At 34.1% G+C, this 17,535-nt stretch overlaps 1 long non-coding RNA gene across 1 annotated transcript; it reads right to left on the bottom strand.

The window, feature by feature from the left end:
* Positions 1-4,735: 4,735 nt before the first annotated feature.
* On the bottom strand, positions 4,736-7,559 carry LOC107857331. Its single transcript, XR_001670843.2, has 2 exons — positions 7,401-7,559; positions 4,736-5,221 (listed from the first exon to the last, which is right to left on the bottom strand). It is a non-coding gene; the product is annotated as an uncharacterized LOC107857331 (long non-coding RNA).
* Positions 7,560-17,535: the final 9,976 nt, after the last annotated feature.

Here is a 17,535-nt window from a genome sequence, read left to right as displayed (position 1 = left end):
ATCACGATGCTTTTCCTTAAGAATGTAATCACAGAATCTATCATAGGGAAAAACTCATCAGATATCACCGTAACCAAAATAAAGCTAAAGTAAAATAGAAAATCTAAAATCAAACCAAATTACTAATCCATGAAATGTGAACACCATCAGAGTACCCAAATGTTTCAACCCAGAAATAGAAATAAAAATCATCCAAAATATCATCAAAACATCCAGAAATTTCAAAATAATGCAAATCTAGGGAAAGGAAACCCCAACTGAAAGGCTAACAATGTCCTCACTGTATAAATAATAGAGTATAATGAAGAGATAGCGATGCTTCCTGAAACTACATCAAGAGCTGTTCTCTCCTGTAGACTCAGCATCATCTCCACTAGCATCAGCATCAGACCACTCAGTAGGGGCCTCTTCATCACTTTCTACCCTTGAATAAGGCAATCTATCACGGGGTTTCAAGATCTCATACAGGCCCTTAACCCCTTCCACATCTTACTGAAGAACTTATTTCTCTTCTTCTCCCTCTTTTTCATTTTTTTGTAGGAGTCCTGAAGCTCCCTGTAAGACTCTGCCAATGTTGAGTTTTCCCTCCCGAGTCTAGCAATTGTGGCTCTCTATGTATTCTAGTACTCCTACTACTTCTTATAATCTGCACAGGACACATAAAAGTGACATCTGGTGGAGCGCTCTCTCGGACCCTGAGGCAATCTGGAAACCAGTTCCTTAATGACCCCAATATACACACCAATATCTTCCAGAGTCCCAGCAGTGGATGGTCTACACGATTCTGACTCCTCAACTATTGACTTGCCCAAGTCGATCTTTTTTTTTCTTTGACCAGGGGCACCCTCACCCCAAATTTTGAGTAGAGAGATATGGGGGTTTGGTTTCACCCCGGTATTTGTTGAGTACGACTCAACTTTGGCCCTTCTACATAGCTCAATAATAAAAGAAGCATAGGAAAAAAATGTACCACCCTGCCTCTTAAGATGCCTCTATTCTGCAATCACAATCTGAACCACGTTCAGAGTAACACAAGATAAAAATAGTCCACCATCTAAGATCGCATATCTCAGTAGTCATATATATGCATCGCAAAACTCTACTGCAGATGATATCCAACCAAGTCCTGGCCTCTTCTATGAAATCATTTGTAGAGATCCCCCTCTTGGTGGTAGCTCAGGGAACCTCTTAGCCAGGGCATAGTATACTAACCATCCATATCCCTGGCTCACAACCCTTTTCCTAGAACTTAGTCATGCCTGTATCTGGGAGTATATATATGTCATTTATCTGCTCTGCTCTAAAGTGCAACTCTTTTCCCCTAATCTTCATTACTGGGTTTGAGAAGGAGACTATGCTAAGATTTGCGTATAACTCTCGTACCCAGTGCTCATTGGCAATGTAGTGGTCCAGGGCAAATCATATCCACCCGATAGTAGCAAGCCTATTATGAAACGCCGATAATTTCTCTGGCACCTTGTCTATGCAAATACCCCTTTTTGGGAGTAGCTTTGTCTTCGGGAGGTCACTGTAATAAAGTTTATAACATTCTGGAGCCATGATGAGGATATGGTCATAATCTCCTATTTTGGTGGATGAGTACCTGTAAGTAACATAACAGGGTCCATACTTAGTAGTTCCACATCTAAACCATGCTAGGTTAATCAGAGAAACTCATGGGGTGATGTCATAGTGGGTTTTGGGTGAGAATTGGACATGCAGAATTTTTGGTCTAAGATAGGCGATGTCATTCACGGTACTGCGATTGCGGACCTGATGACCGGGATCGCAGTATCTCAGAGCAATTTTGACAAAATCTGTAATATTACCAAATACCAACTTTAAACCCCAATTTGTATTCTAGCTAACCAATAGATCATCATGCTCATGAAACTTACACCCTAAGTGCTTGATTGTGCTCTTTAAAAGTGAAGAATTTTATAATGAATTCATTGGATCATTCGATCAAAAACATGCTTACACATTAATTACAACCTATTTAGGACAAATTTTAGGTACTCAAGACTTCCCTGTCGGTGTGTACACCAACTACAACAGCCTACCATACAAATAATCATATTAATGCAGGGGGTTAGCAAATGGAAACACTATTTCTGGACTACTCCTAAAGTAAAAGTTTTAGGCAAATAAATGATACAATTCAAGGGAGTTTAGATTGTTATGTAGGATGAACAGGGATGCAGTGAGCAACTTGATTGTGCAAAAAATTTCTGACCTTTGGAAGCAAATTTGGAGAGAAGTGAAGAAAGGAGCGTGGAAGGACTGAGCAGTTGGATAGTCTTTTAAATTGATTTGACCGTTATTGTGGTCAGGTTTCCGTGATCACAGTGACTCGTCTACCTTGATCACAGTGGCATGGGACCGCAATCACGGGTACCTGAGACCAATTTTTGGTCCCCTGCACTCCCTTACTCATCCCACAACACAATAATTTCACACTTTCCCATTCTCTAACTTATTACCAAATACTCTTTAGCACCTCAATTTTATATACAAAAACAAAAATAAAATCTACTCTATCGTGCATAAATAAAAGGATATGTGCCACTTTCGGGGCATGATGGGTTGTTTTTCATCTTTTGTGGAAAGACACCTCTTCAACTATCACTTATATTTCCACTTAGAAGATTTGAATCTCTGCCTCAAATTTTACTCACCATTAGTTGAGCGGAAGAGGGACAGAAAATTCAAATCTCCCTAGATGAAACGTGATAGAAGTGAGGACAAGGAGATGCAGCTTCTATCTTTCCACTTTGAAGACTTGAACCTTTTACCTAATTTATATCAAATTTATGATTTGGATCCTTGGGTAGTGGTGGGAACATCAATATGCCACTAATTTAACATCAGAAATTGAGCTCCTTGGCCTTCGAAAGTGGGGTTCTCATGTGCTTTTTTGGAACATCAGACCCCAAAATATAGGGATGGTACTCCTTCTTCCCAAAATCTGTCATTTGCTTAGTTAGGAGGACTCTCATCACATCCACTAAGCACAATATTGAAAAATGGTCCGAATGAGATCTATCCCTTAATTTTGAAATCGTATCCCTATTAGCATCCTCACCCTGGAATGGACTAGATTCTTCAAAAGAGATTTGCTTGGCTTCTTATTTTGACTCTAGCACCATTTCCTCGATTTTGGTATCTTCAACTATATTAGGTTCGGTTGATTAGAAAATCACCTAGGATTCTTCGCTACCAAGCTCATCAGTAACTACATAGCTTGGTCTTTATTCTTGATCAACATCATCTTGAAAAGTGGGCAAGGTAATGGAATTTGAAAGATTTGTTTTCTTGCTCATTTCTTCTATCTTGATTATCTCCCTTCTAAATGCCTCATTGGATTGATGCATGTGGTACACGTCTCCCTCTATTGTAGTTACCTGATCTAAAAGAGTTTGAAGCATTTCTTCCAATCCATTGTATCTAGCACGTTGATATTCCTTTGACGCATTGTGAGACCTATCAAACTCATAAGAAGAATTGACATTTTTGTTAGCATAACTAGGGGAAGGAGAATTTGGAGAATCACTCCAATGGCCATCACGACCACCACACAAAGAACAATCATACTTCAAATAGGATTGAGATGGTGTTTCCATCTCACTCTGAGGAGCATTACTACAATCTTGTCGAAAGTGGGGTTAGTTACAATTTAGACATGGATCATCAAGATAGGATTTCCAACTACCAAAATCATATTTATTCCAAGATGCCATAGTAACAAGTAAACAAAAACAAAAATCTACCTAACATAAGAAACAAAAGAAAATCACAAACAAATATTTATAAATTTGAATTCAAGCAAGTAAGCTAAAATTCCAAACTAACACAATACGTCAAATTATTTCTTGACAACAATGCCATTTTTTATAACGCTCAACTCACACGTTAATTTAAGTGCAAGGCGGTCATCGTCAATATAATTACCCAACTTTGAGTTGGCATCGAATATCCGAGGAACAATGTGAGTGGCGATCAAATAAGTTCAAAAATAAAGTTACTAGCTAAATTCAAATCTAAGATGCAATTATTTATTGGGGGAGGGGGTGGTTTAAACGTTTCAACAATATAACTAGTGTTTGGCTTCTAGATACTCACTTGGGGTTACGAATAATTTAGATAATAATCAACTAGGAACGACCCTTGGGGTTATGTTTTACTAAGGGAAACCAGTGTGTGGGTTCCTGAAAATCAACATCAAATCTGAATTAAAGCATGCGTGGGTAGGCTCAGTTAGGAATTTCAATTCTAGCCTTTCGACAAAGTATCAAACTATCATCCACTGATCCTTTAGAATACCAAGTGGGTGTGGTCAACTATTTGCAACCAAACCTCAATTAGGCATCCCTATTTCTAGGATGATGCCTAAGACATAGTAATTCCACCATTTATGCTTAGTAATTCCACCATATCTAATTTATTGTTCATAAATGCTCATGTCATCTACAACCCTATTTCAAGGATAATTATAGGATCTAAACTACCCACATCCCTTTGTCAAGGATGATGTGGGGTTTAGGAAATTTGAAGCTTCCACCAACAAATTTCATTTCACAATCAAGCATTTGTAAAACCTAACAACATGAACTAATAATTGAAGCTAACAATCACAACCCACACATACTTTTACGCTATTCTAACATAACCCCAAGAGGAAGAACTAGCTAAACATAAGAATGATACGAAAAGATATACCCAAAATCTCCATCAATTTGACTTATTAAAAGATAAGGAGAATGCAAATTGCAAGCTTTAAGCTTCAACAAATCTTCAATTGAAATTGTCAATCCTCTACTTGGAAGCTGCTCTAATGTATTCTTCACCCCTAAAATTATAAGAGTAATTGTCCTCTAAAATGTGGAAACTAGATGGTGGATAAAGTTCCACAAAAATTAGTTTTCTTTAAAGAGATAGGGTTTGAGCCTCTTAAGGGAATTTGGAAACAGCTGTGTGCATTTACATATCTACCCCTAGGTTGTATCTCCGCTAGGCCACGATTGCGGGAGCTTGTCCACGATCGCAGCTATCGCGACCGCGGTCAGAACCTCGCCATCATGGTATTTTGACCTAGCTTGACTGACTGCAATCGCGGTAATTGTGGCTTGTTTCTGCTTTAGGTCTTCCAGCTCCACTTTTTTTCTCCTTTTTGATCCTTTGTAGCCCAAATCTGCAACTTTCCATCTCATGACCTGTATGCCTGCAAGATATGAAAATTAGTGCATTTAATCACAAATTTATCTCACTTATACATTCAAATCATGGTAATATACACGATTGTTAAATGCAAATCAGTGGTAAATTTACCACTCATCAACCCCTCCACCCCCTACAAACCCTCTCCAAAAAAAAGTATTTAAATTTTTTGAAAAAAATTCAAAATTTTTTCTTACCCCACCATCCCCACCCCCTACCCGACCCCTACCTCTACCAGCCCACGCTCCCTCCAAGAAAAATAATTTTTTAGAATAAATTTTTTGAAAAAATTTATTTTTTTCTGAACTTGCCCTCACACCCTACCCCTACTCCAACCCCCACCCCTACTAGTCGTCAGCCCCCTCCCCTCCCCCAAAAAACTATTTTTTAGTTTTTTTAAAAAAAAAAATAAAAATTTACCCCACCTTTGTTACCCTATTCGTTCTCATTTTTTTTTAATCAAATATATATAAATACTTTTAGAAAACATATTTCTACTTGCATAACAAACACAAGAATATAAGGAAGAAACAACTTATTTTTTTAGAAAATGTTTTACTCCTCCATATTGAACACACCCTAAAAAAAGTATTTTTTGACGTGAAAAATATTTTTATAAAAAGTGTTTTATACTCTTTAGCTAAATACTAAATGTATTTTCTGAAAAATATTTTTTCGCTCACCAACCAAACACTAAAAAATATTTTCTAGAAAATATTTTTCATTCACCAACCAAACATAAGAAAATAAGTAAAAAAAATCAACTTCTTTTCCATAAAAACATTTGGTAGGAAAATATTTTCCATAGAAAACATTTTTCTTCGTACCAAACACACCCTTAGCTATTACAAACAAAGATCAGGAGCCACCGTTGTAGAATCTGGACTTAAACTTCATCATCGAATTTGATTTGATCATGGATGGAGATTACAAATGTAAGGAAAACGTTGAATGCTTTCTTCGGCCCTATGAAAAGCTAATCATTTCAATTACAAGATCAATGTTTCTGTAAATTTCACTATAGGTGATAATATATATAGTACTGGTTAGTCTTATAAATATTGAAATACAATGTATCTACATGTTATGTATATCTATATCTATAATCTATAATCTATAATTCATCGATTATCTATAATATATAATATATAATATATAATATAATATATTAAAAATGTGAAAACCCTTATAAAAGATATTTGAATTTTTTACCCTTCATTAACATATTTCACAATAAATAAAAATATTTTTTTACTATTTCTTGTAAATTATAATTATACGTAATCATTATAATAATTTTTTTTTAACTCTAAAAGAGGACTCCTGTTAAAGAGAAACTTGTCATTAATTTAGGCATTTTATAAGATAGTAGGATTCCTAATAAAACTGTCTATTTTTTGGACCTAAAATAACTGCCACTACAATTAGTATTTTCGTCAAATTAAACACTGTGTAGGAATCCTAACACTAGCGTAGGATATATATTAATTGTTTTCATATTTGAGTTGTGTAATTTAGATCTTTGAAATCAATTAATATTTTTTATTAACTATTTGTTATTTAGGGTTCTCTATATGTATTTGAACAGAAAAATACCAACATCACAAAAAACTCCATGTATGCTTCTGTTATCTTTGACATTTTTTTTGATGGAATATCACACACTTTTTTATTTCGATTTAGAAAATTTAACATTCCATCTTTCATGCAAAATTCAATTCCATAACACAAAATAGAGGCCCACTATCTAAATGAAAACAGTAGACTCCACGTATAAAACTATATATGTTAGTTTTTTATTTTACTGGAAGCTTTTTCCCAAATAAGGGGCCTATCAGATATTTAATATACTTAATTGAGCTCATATGTCTAGAAGTTTTGACTGTGCAAAAAGTCGTCTTTTTCTTCACCTTTAATGGACTGAAAAGGAACAGCTTACTAGACGTAGTTACTAAGACAAAGCCAACCTAAGCCATATTAAACTCAACTGTACCACCATTTCGGAACCAAGTCAAGAAACTATCGAAAATTTTCTTCATATTTTGATAGAGTGTGGATCTTTCAGAGTTACTCCGTAAATGAAGTTAGATCTTCAACATAGGTATGAGAAGCTTTTTAGCCAGACATAGTCTCGGCTGGAGAGGAAGAAGAAGTATTAAAAGTATGTCAGAAGAAAGAAGTACCTTAAACTTAGCTGGATGTAAGGCCGGAATAGTGATTAAAGGCGGTTATCTGCCTTATTTTATTTAAATCTTCGAACAATATACAAGAGAAAGAAGAGAGAAGGAGGAGTACTTGGCTTAGAGAGAGAAAGAAAAATAAAATTCTGACTTGTGCCACCCTAACAAATGAGGCACTTATATATAAAAGAAGAAAGCATCTGAGCACAGTACTTATAGGTCCCACATTCGGATCCCTGCGAATAGTGTTTTTACAATTCTAACAATAGAAAAGGTCCCACTTATATAAGACAAGTATAGTAAAGATAATAGTAGCTGGGTCCTTCAGGTCATACCTTGTCTTTTCCTCTTTTGAGCTGGCGAAGCAATTCTTCCGTTTATTCAATTTCTTCTTCATTTAGAACATTTTCTAGAGTGGCTGGGAATTCGGAATATTTTCAGTCGTTTCTTCACTTGTAATGCTTTTCATGGAAGCATCTAAGTGTTGTTCAACTATTTTCATTAAATTTTTACTAACTTCTTCTAAATATTGTTCAATCATTTCTATTTTATCTCATTCATGAACAGAAATTTGTCTGGAAATGTAACTCAGATTTTTATCTTCAATGACTTTCTTTTGAGGAGTAGTAGAGTACTCATGAATTTTTTTATTAATGGACCTATCAGATCTCGACCATGAGGTAACTTAGTGAACAAGTCTTTTCTTGTCAGTTTTTCCCAGAAATTATTATAAAATACCCTATAGAGCCTAGGAATTTGTACTTTTGTGTATCCGAATTCAACACTCCATTTATGTATCTATGAGATGGAGAATTCTATAAAGAAATACATCTAATCAATTTTGTCAAGATTACAGACATGATCTGAATGATATAATTCTGTTAAAAATGATTATACGTTGATCCATTTTTTTACAGAGTTGTAGATATTCTTCTGGCAAAATTTGAATTGTTGGGCCATGATATGACCACCATTGCATAAACCAGTTAGAAATTGATTCTTCAAATACTTTAGAACAAATCTTCAAGAACCAAGTATGCTTATGCTTGATATTGTTATAGTATAAGGTCTGGGTTAAAACTTTAATATAATCCCAATATGTAAAAGAGATTTTTGATCCTTTCATCATCATAGCCTTTTCTGTCATAGAAGTCGTGCCCCAGTCATCTATTGAAATTAATTTTTTAATAACAATCTTTGAATATTCGTGTACATCTGGGTTTGAATCACCCATTTGGTGATGTTTCATTTCCACACTCCCAGTGGACTGTAATATCATTTCATAAAATGCTCTTGTTTTGTATACTCCCCTGCAAAATAAAGGTTAGCTAATAAATATTTGTGGAGGAGTTTCTAGGGATCATTTTATTTGCATATTTTAGAATTTTCTGTGAGAACTATTAGCTCTTGATTTTCTAGTTTTTCATATTATTGTCTATCGACAAAATTTTTCTTAGCAATTGAAGCAAACGATTCTGCTTGCTTTGCATTTATAAAAGACTGCAATTGCTCATATAAAGAATAATCTTTCGTAATATCATCTATATATATATATATATGTATATATGTACATACATATATATATACGTACATATATATATATACACATACATGTATGTATATATATATGTATATATGTACATTTAAATATTTATTTATTTTTTGCATAAATTTTATGTGTCAGTTATTAGAAGAAATAATTTTTTTGTCAAGACACAAAGATATATTGATATGAGAAAAACATAATTTTTTATGTTATTGCGAAGATATAAATGTTGGTATAATTTCTTTATCTTCTTCTAATATTTTCACTTTTCAAATATATAAGTAGTATTCATTATAACTGAATTTATAATTTTATTGCATTTAAACACTCTAGGAAAATTTTAGTGTTCTCTTTCTTAGGTAGTGGAGTATTCTCTATTACAACCTAGCGATTTCATCTGGTTTTATGGTGTTTCAGTTTTGCACAATTTTTTTATTGTTGCTCTTTTTGTATTAGCTACTATGTTATGCTTTATATATTGTCCTTCGAAAATCATATTTGTACCTTCACATGTTGTATATTGTATAACACTGTTGATCTTATCATGTTCTAAAAGATTTTGCTTCAGTTTGGTAGATATGTAACATAGAACCTCATACTCCATCTTTTCAGCTATCTTATTTTAGTTTTCTTACCTCATGTTATTTTATATATAAAAATAGTCATTGATATAATACACGTGCAAAACGTGTTCACTAAACTAGTATAATTAAATATACATATTCACTGTAGAGGAATTTAGTGTTTCCTCTAGTCATGATGATCAAATGCAGAGAGTATGGTTGTTCTCGTAAACCTGAAACGCGAAAAAGAGAGGAACAATAATGAGAGTTTTCAACACTGTATTTTTTTCTCAAGTAGTTTGGTATGAGGATTTTATAACCAAGACCCCGTTGTTAATAGACTTCTAATCTTTTCCATCAAAGGATAAGTCATCTAAGAGTCTATTCTCATCTAGAAATCTTTTCAAATACTATCATCAAATAATATAGTAAATAATTATATATATATATATATATATATATATATATATATATATATATATATAAAAAATTAATTAGTAATGTGTAGGTCATACTTAATGAAAATCTAAAATTATCCCACTAGGTCCATATATTATTAATGCAGGTGATAATGAATTAAAATTCTAATGAGTAAATACAAAATAGTATTACGTAAGAATCATGGCAGTCTTATTCATTTTAAGTCGAGTACTTCCTTCCATGTATAACGTGCACAATCCTACCCTGCGACTGTAATGAAAAATTATTTTTCTAGTTTTCAATAAGCTTCCATCAACAACACAATGGTTCCAATCTTTATGGGTTTAACTTTATGTATCCCAGCGGATACCGAATATGAAAATTGAATGCGCAATAAAGATAACTTCATATTTATTTACAACAGTTGACATATATAAAGACAAACTTTATAGGGCTAACATCATACATAACCCCAACACGATCTATATACTGAATTGATAACAGGTTAAGGATCAATAACCAAATGAGATATATGATGTATTTAACATAAAATTTCATCTGCCCTTATTTTTTCTTATGAATTAGTACTTTGTACCAAGTGTTTATGTATTACCATTCTTCATAACAAAAATTAAATTAGGCCTTAAAAATAAAGTCGACAATCAATAGTCCAAATCAAATAGCCCGTGTCATAAAATCATCACATAGCACACAATAATTTTACTTTTAGAATAGATAAGTCTGAAATGGACTATCCAACACTAATTTAGGAACAATCATATCTACCGAAGCTAAATTCTACAATAATTTACTTTATTATTTCTCAAAGTGAATGTATGAGGAACTTCCACTAATTCATGAGTCTGTAGAAAATTGTGATGACTTAATAATTTATCATAGTACTTAGTATTCTTATGATATTAAATGAATATATATACACACACACACACTTAGTAATTTATCATAATACTTAGTATTCTTATGAGATTAAATGTTCTTCATCATTCTTTTCTTCGCTTTTCTAATTCAACATCAAATGTCTTGAAACACAAAGTGTTTTAGTATGAGACCCTGTAAAATTTAAAACATTTAATTTTTTATCGTCCCACATACATAATATCAATTTTTGACTTGAATTATGTTTAGGGATATTTAAAGGGTGTTTTGAAAAAATTTTGAAATTTTTGGTGTCACACCCCTTTATTTATCAAAAAGATTCGATTTTAAGTTTGAAAGAGTTTTTATTATTAAAGTGAGTGAAAAATCAAATTTTTTTTTTGAAAAGGACTTTTGACAACCAAAACTCAGAGTCGCCACTTGGCATAAATCGGGTGTGCCAAGTCACCTTTAGAAATTATTTTTTAAAATGGTTGTGACTCTTTTAAAAATTGATCCACGAACGGAGATTTTCGGTTAAGGAATTTTGTTGATTGAGGGAAAGGTCTTAGGCACCCCTCGATCCCGTGGTTTTACCATGGTCGCTTCGTGGAGTATATCTTCTAGTACAGTACTATGAAATATATAAACCAACAAAACACATAACACACAAAACAAACAATCAAACAGTCCAAAATTTGGAAAAAAAAAACTAGTGTCCAGTCCAATTTATTACAAACCAAAATAAAAAATTTGAAATAAAGACCTATACTATTCTGATTGTCCTAGCTATGCTTTACCCGATCCTCGGATCTTGATCACGATTCACCTTTGTGTACATGATACTTCGAGGCATTTTTCGGTGAATAAGTACAATATGCCTCGGGTCATTCTCCTTGGCCAAATAAGTACAACTTCTTCAAATGCGATAAAATGAAATCATTCAACAAACATTTTGAATATTCAACAACTATTGATTCTTACGGTTTACCTACCCGACCTAAGATTTGCCTATTATGTTTTGGCCTAAAACATGATACTATCGGTTTTGTCAAAATTAATAGGAAACAACCAATTAACGAAATCACTTGCATTATAAATCAAAATTCTCAATATTCGACTTTATCAATTTTTCAATCCCATCCCAAACAATCGATTTTAATTCTCAAATAAGATATCATTTCATCACACAATCCATAATCAAAAGGCACCAACAATGAATAAACACAAACAACTATTCACCAACAATAACGATCAAGCAACTTATAATGTTCAAGTCGAGACATCGAATATAATAAATAATGAAATAAAAAGATGAAAGGATTAGAATTGGACCTCAATTTGATACTTTTGAACTCAAATATTCCTCGAATAAAAAGACAAAATCTACACCGAAAAACCTCGAATCACCCTCAACCAATGAACACAACCCAACTCAATATCGAATTTAACCCCGAACAAATTTAAAAACTAGTTGGGAACCTCAATACGACCCTAAATCAAATATTTTGACTTAATATTAAATGGATCTCACCAGAATCAAAGTCCATTTCAATGTTTCCATTTCACCAGAGAACAACTCAAATTTTAGGTGACAATGGCATTTTCAGATACCAATTCATTGGAACAGTCATCCATCGGCATTTCAATCTTCTATCTCGCTCAAAACTCTCTCAAACTGTTAACCTGCCTTTTCTGCCTGTGTATTTTTCCTCTATAGCTGTTGTTTTCTGCTTAATTCCCTTCTATTTTCTCTCCGTTTACTATTTTTATGAGTTTCTCTATTCCGAAGGTGAGTAGGGGTTCTAATCCCTCACTCTTTTCTCCCTAATTTGTGCATGAGTATGTGTATTTGTTCTCCTCTTTTTATTTTCATAATTCTTTGCCTTCACTATTTCTCGATCAACTCTCTCGTTCGTTCACTTAATTCTCTTGATCTCTCCTATCTTTTTCAATCGATCTTTCCTATTTTTTTCTTTACTGTATGTGTAAGTTGTGGGTGTGAGATTCTTGTGAGACTAGCCCCCTTTTTCTTTTGTTGTGTGTTCGTATATGAATTCAAAAATGGAAGAGTGTTTGTGTGTGCTCTATTCTAGTGAGGTATGCGTGAGTTGTGCATTTCAATAAGAGTATGCGTATGTGTGTTTTTGCTACGTGTATTGTATATGTATAGAGTGAGGATCAGTGATGTATTGTGGGGTGAGTGAGTATGGATCTTTTCTCCATGAGAGTGATGGCGTGTGAATTTGTTAAAGGACTTAAAAATATAAAAAAAGGGTAGAGGTAGGGGGTATGTTGGTATGGGTAAGGGTGGGGTAGGAAGTTGGGGTGGTTAGAATAATGTGAGATGTCCAAGTTGCTACGAATTTGTTATGTGATAAAGATAAAAAATGATGAGATGGTTTTTATTATGTTTGCTTGTAGAAAGCTTAACACATGGATAGGGTACGTAGTCTAGTGAGGGTAAATGAGTAAATTGGGATTTTGAGAGGGATAAAATTATGTGTCTACATCATACCCCTCTTTGGATGTAAGCACAAAGTATTTTCATACAATGAAGTAAACAATGAGATAAAATTTTGACCCGACCATTATTCAAAGGAAGAAATAAAATGGAGAAGGACAATCGAGTTGGAGAGTCGAGTGAGGTCCCATCGAGGTTCCGATCCGCAACTCTGTCATTACATCAAAAATAAAAATTATAAGTTAAAAACATAAATAAAAGAATAAAAGTCCTATGTATGCAGCTTTGCTTGTCTCTTGACTTGACATTTCATTACTTTGTTCTCCAGGCGAGCTCCTAACTTACCATTTCATCACCCTGTTCTCCAGGCGGTCTCCTAACCTACCACTTCATCATCCTATTCTCCAGGTGGGCTTCTGAATTGTCATTTTATCACCCTGTTCTTCACCTTGTTCTTAAGGCGGACTCCTGACTTGCAATTTTATTACCCTGTTCTTCAGGTGGGCTCCTGACTTACAATTTCATCACCCTATTCTTCAAACGAACTCCTGACATACAATTTCATTAGCTTGTTCTCCAGGTGGGCTCCTGACTTTCCATTTTATCACTCTGTTCTTCAGGCAGGCCCCTGACTTGCAATTTTATCACCCCATTTTCAGGCAGGCTCTTGACTTGTAATTTTATAACCCTGATCTTCAGGTGGACTCCTGACTTGAAATTTCATCACACTGTTCTTCAGGCAGGCTTCTGACTTGCAATTTCATCACCTTGTTCTCCAGGCGGGCTCCTGACTTGCTATTTTATCACCCAATTCTTTAGGCGGGCTCCTAACTTGCAATTTCATCACCCAATTCTTCAAGCGGGATCCAGACTTGCAATTTTATCACCTTGTTCTCCAGGCGGGCTCCTGACTTGTTATTTCATCACCCTATTTTTCAAGTGGGTTCCTGACTTGTAATTTTATCACCCTGTTCTTCAAGCGGGCTCCTATTTATAATTTTATCACCATGTTCTTCAGGCAGGCTCCTGACTTTCCATTTTATCACCCTGTTCTTTAGGTGGGCTCCTGACTTATAATTTCATTACCCTGTTCTTCAGGCAGGCTCCTGACTTGCAATTTTATCACATTGTTCTTCAGACGGGCTCCTAACTTACAATTTCATCACCCTGTTCTTCAAGCGGTCTCCTGACTTGCAATTTTATCACCCTGTTCTTCAGGCGGGCTCCTGATTTGTAATTTTATCTCTCTATTCTTTAGGTGGCTCCTGACTTGCAATTTCATCACCCTGTTCTTCAAGAAAGCTCCTGACTTGCAATTTTATCACCCTATAATCCAGGCAGGCTCCTGACTTGTCATTTCATCACCCCGTTCTTCAAGAGGGCTCCTAACTTGTAATTTCATCACTCAATTCTCCAGGCAGGCTCCTGACTTGCCATTTCATCACCTTGTTCTCCAGGCGGGCTCATGACATCAAAATCACAACTAGAATGAAAAGTTATCCCAAATAAAAATTATGATAAAGATATATTCCATTTTCCAAAAAAGTAAAGTCTTATTTTCTAGGAGGGTTCTAAACAGAAAGTAATGTCCCATTTTTTAGGAGTGTCCTGAACAAAAAGTAATGCCCCATTTTGCATGAGGGTTCTGAACAAAAAGTAATGCCCCATTTTCCAAGAGGGTCCTGAACAGAAATTAATGCTCCATTTTTCAGGAGGATCCTGAAGTGAAGTTACTAATAATAGGAATTAAATTTTCTTTTTTCCCCAATTTATCATCAAAAAATTTTGCAGGTGTAAAACTCTATCACAACTACTTACAACAATGCATAATGCAAAGATGAATCAAGATTTTGATCAACAAATGAACTTTTTGAGGGTAAAGTTGAATGATTGAGACCAAACAATCCATCTCTTAAGAGTGAAAGTTAAAAATACTTGATAAAAGTTCATCTTTTAGGATTAATGGCTCAAATTAGGAAGTGCACCTCCTAGCCATGAGAAATGAAAGACCCAAATTAGAGAATGTGTCTCTTAAAGGTACAAGATGATGAGTTTTACCATAATTGTGATTACCAAACCTATACAGCAACACTGCTCTTGCATTTGCAGAAATGAGGAATTTCATATCTAGATATTTGTGCTTTGAAGCCTTTGATTAGAAGGTAGCAACTATTCCTATCTCATACAAAGAAAAATTATGAGTTTAAAACAGGATGGTTGGCTTGCGTCTTTGGATTTTGAGGCAATTTCTTTGCACGTGTCCTATTAATTTTGTTTTCAACTAATGGCGTATGTAATTGACTTGTTGCACCATTGATTCAAACTTAGATTATCAAAAATGACTCAGAAACAAGCACAATATCTCGATTTTGCTATGCCTCTCAGATGAATTTTCCAAACCTTGGTTTTTCCTTGATTCCTCAAGTTTGTTTTCAAACAAAACTTTTTTCTTGTCTTGTTTCGACTAACAATCATGTTTCTTTCATGTGTTGACCTTTTGTCTTGCTTTGTTCAATTGAAGAAGTTGGTAGTAAGTTTTGAGATCCTTTCTTACTTTTTTTGACATGACTTGACTCAAAGACATGAGAAAAATGATTTTATTCAAATGATAAACTTAAAAGAACAAAAATATAAATAAAGCAAAAAAAGAATAGACATTGTTTGTCCCTTTTTGGAAATTAATAAGAGAAAATATTTATCTGACAATGACAATCAATTCTAATATTATGCTATGCATTTTTGGATTAAACTGCCTGATCTTTTCATTCAAACTTTTCATCAATTGTTGTTGAGTTAATGGCCCTAAAACTGAGTTGCTTCCATAGGTCAATTGCACTCACAAACCTCATTCGGATAGTGACGCCTTGAAGGCTTTTTTTTTGCCAATAATTCTCTCTCACTTTTCTTTCTATCGGCTCACCATTTATCTAAGGTAATGAGACTCTCTTATTCTTATTTCTCTCAATTTACCATCACTTTATGTTGTTCATGAGAATTTTCACCCTTAAGACTTTATGAGACTTTCTCATTTCAATATCTCTCAACTCACAATCGTCTTACGGTGCCCGTGAAGGTTTTCACCCATAAGACTCTCACATTTTTAGTTATCCCATCTTACCACCGCCTTACAATTCCCATGAGGGTTTTCACCACTAAGACTCTCTTATTTTTATTTCTCTCCTGATTCCTTATGCTTAGGAAGACAAGTAGTACTCAAAATGCATCATCATATCCATTGCATGCTTAGCCTTAACATTCTCAAAGATTGATCTGAAGGTCTTTCTTTAGTTGTAACTTGGATTTTGGATAGGGTTAGAAAGAAAGAATAACATAAGGCCCAAACGACACTTAGAGTAGGGTGGGACTTGCAATTTTTTAAATCGACTAAAACAACAAAGATTAAATCATGCCCCAATTTCTTTTGATTGGGTCATTCTAAATCCTTTGAATGGTTGGACCGAACACAGAGTAGGGTTGCCTACTTATCTCACACTCAAAAGAGAAGAATCAGGTCAAACATAGTTTTGGCAACTTGTTCTTCTGCTTGATTCTGAATTCTTTTTTCCTTTTATTAACTCTTTTTCTCTTTGAAACTTTCTCTGACTCTATTTTTACTGGCGCTCATCTTTTTTCTTTCTTTTTCACACATTCTTTTCTCTTTTTTCTCTGACTCTATTCTTTTACTCTTTTACTTGACACTTTTCTTGAACTTTCCTGACTCTCTATCTTGATTCCAAAAAAGGGTATGAAATAAAATAGAACAAAAGCTTAAATGGGGTAAACAAAGGATGATACAATATTTATATAGCAGAATAAAATGTCTTCATCATATCAATCCTTGAAAATGTCAGTATATATTATGCAATATCAAAGTGAAAGATGAAGATCTTTTATGACATTTTTAAATCTCTAACTTTAACTAAGCTTGTGCATCACTACTTCTTCTAAGTTTGTTCAACATACAACTTCACTTTTGTTGTACATTTCTCATATTGAATAACTCATGATTTCATCGAGCTGATTTTCTTTTTTTCCCTCTTGACATAGGATCGCACATCTACTGTTTGACCTAATTGAGATATGCCTTTCAATTGACGACCATGTTATTTTTGTGATTCTTAAAATAATTGTCTTAATTTTTAAAGAAAGCTTCAATTTAATCACCAAATGCCTCAACACTCTACCTATTTTCTCAGATGCTCTCTTTTTCTAACTTTATCCCTCTGATTCAGTGTTTCATGATTAAACTTGGATTTTAAGATCTGGATG

The sequence above is a fragment of the Capsicum annuum genome, chromosome 1 (genome assembly GCF_002878395.1).
Source record: "Capsicum annuum cultivar UCD-10X-F1 chromosome 1, UCD10Xv1.1, whole genome shotgun sequence".
NCBI lineage: Eukaryota > Viridiplantae > Streptophyta > Magnoliopsida > Solanales > Solanaceae > Capsicum > Capsicum annuum.
Note: the sequence above shows the minus strand (reverse complement) of the source record. Positions and strands in the feature narration are given on the sequence as shown.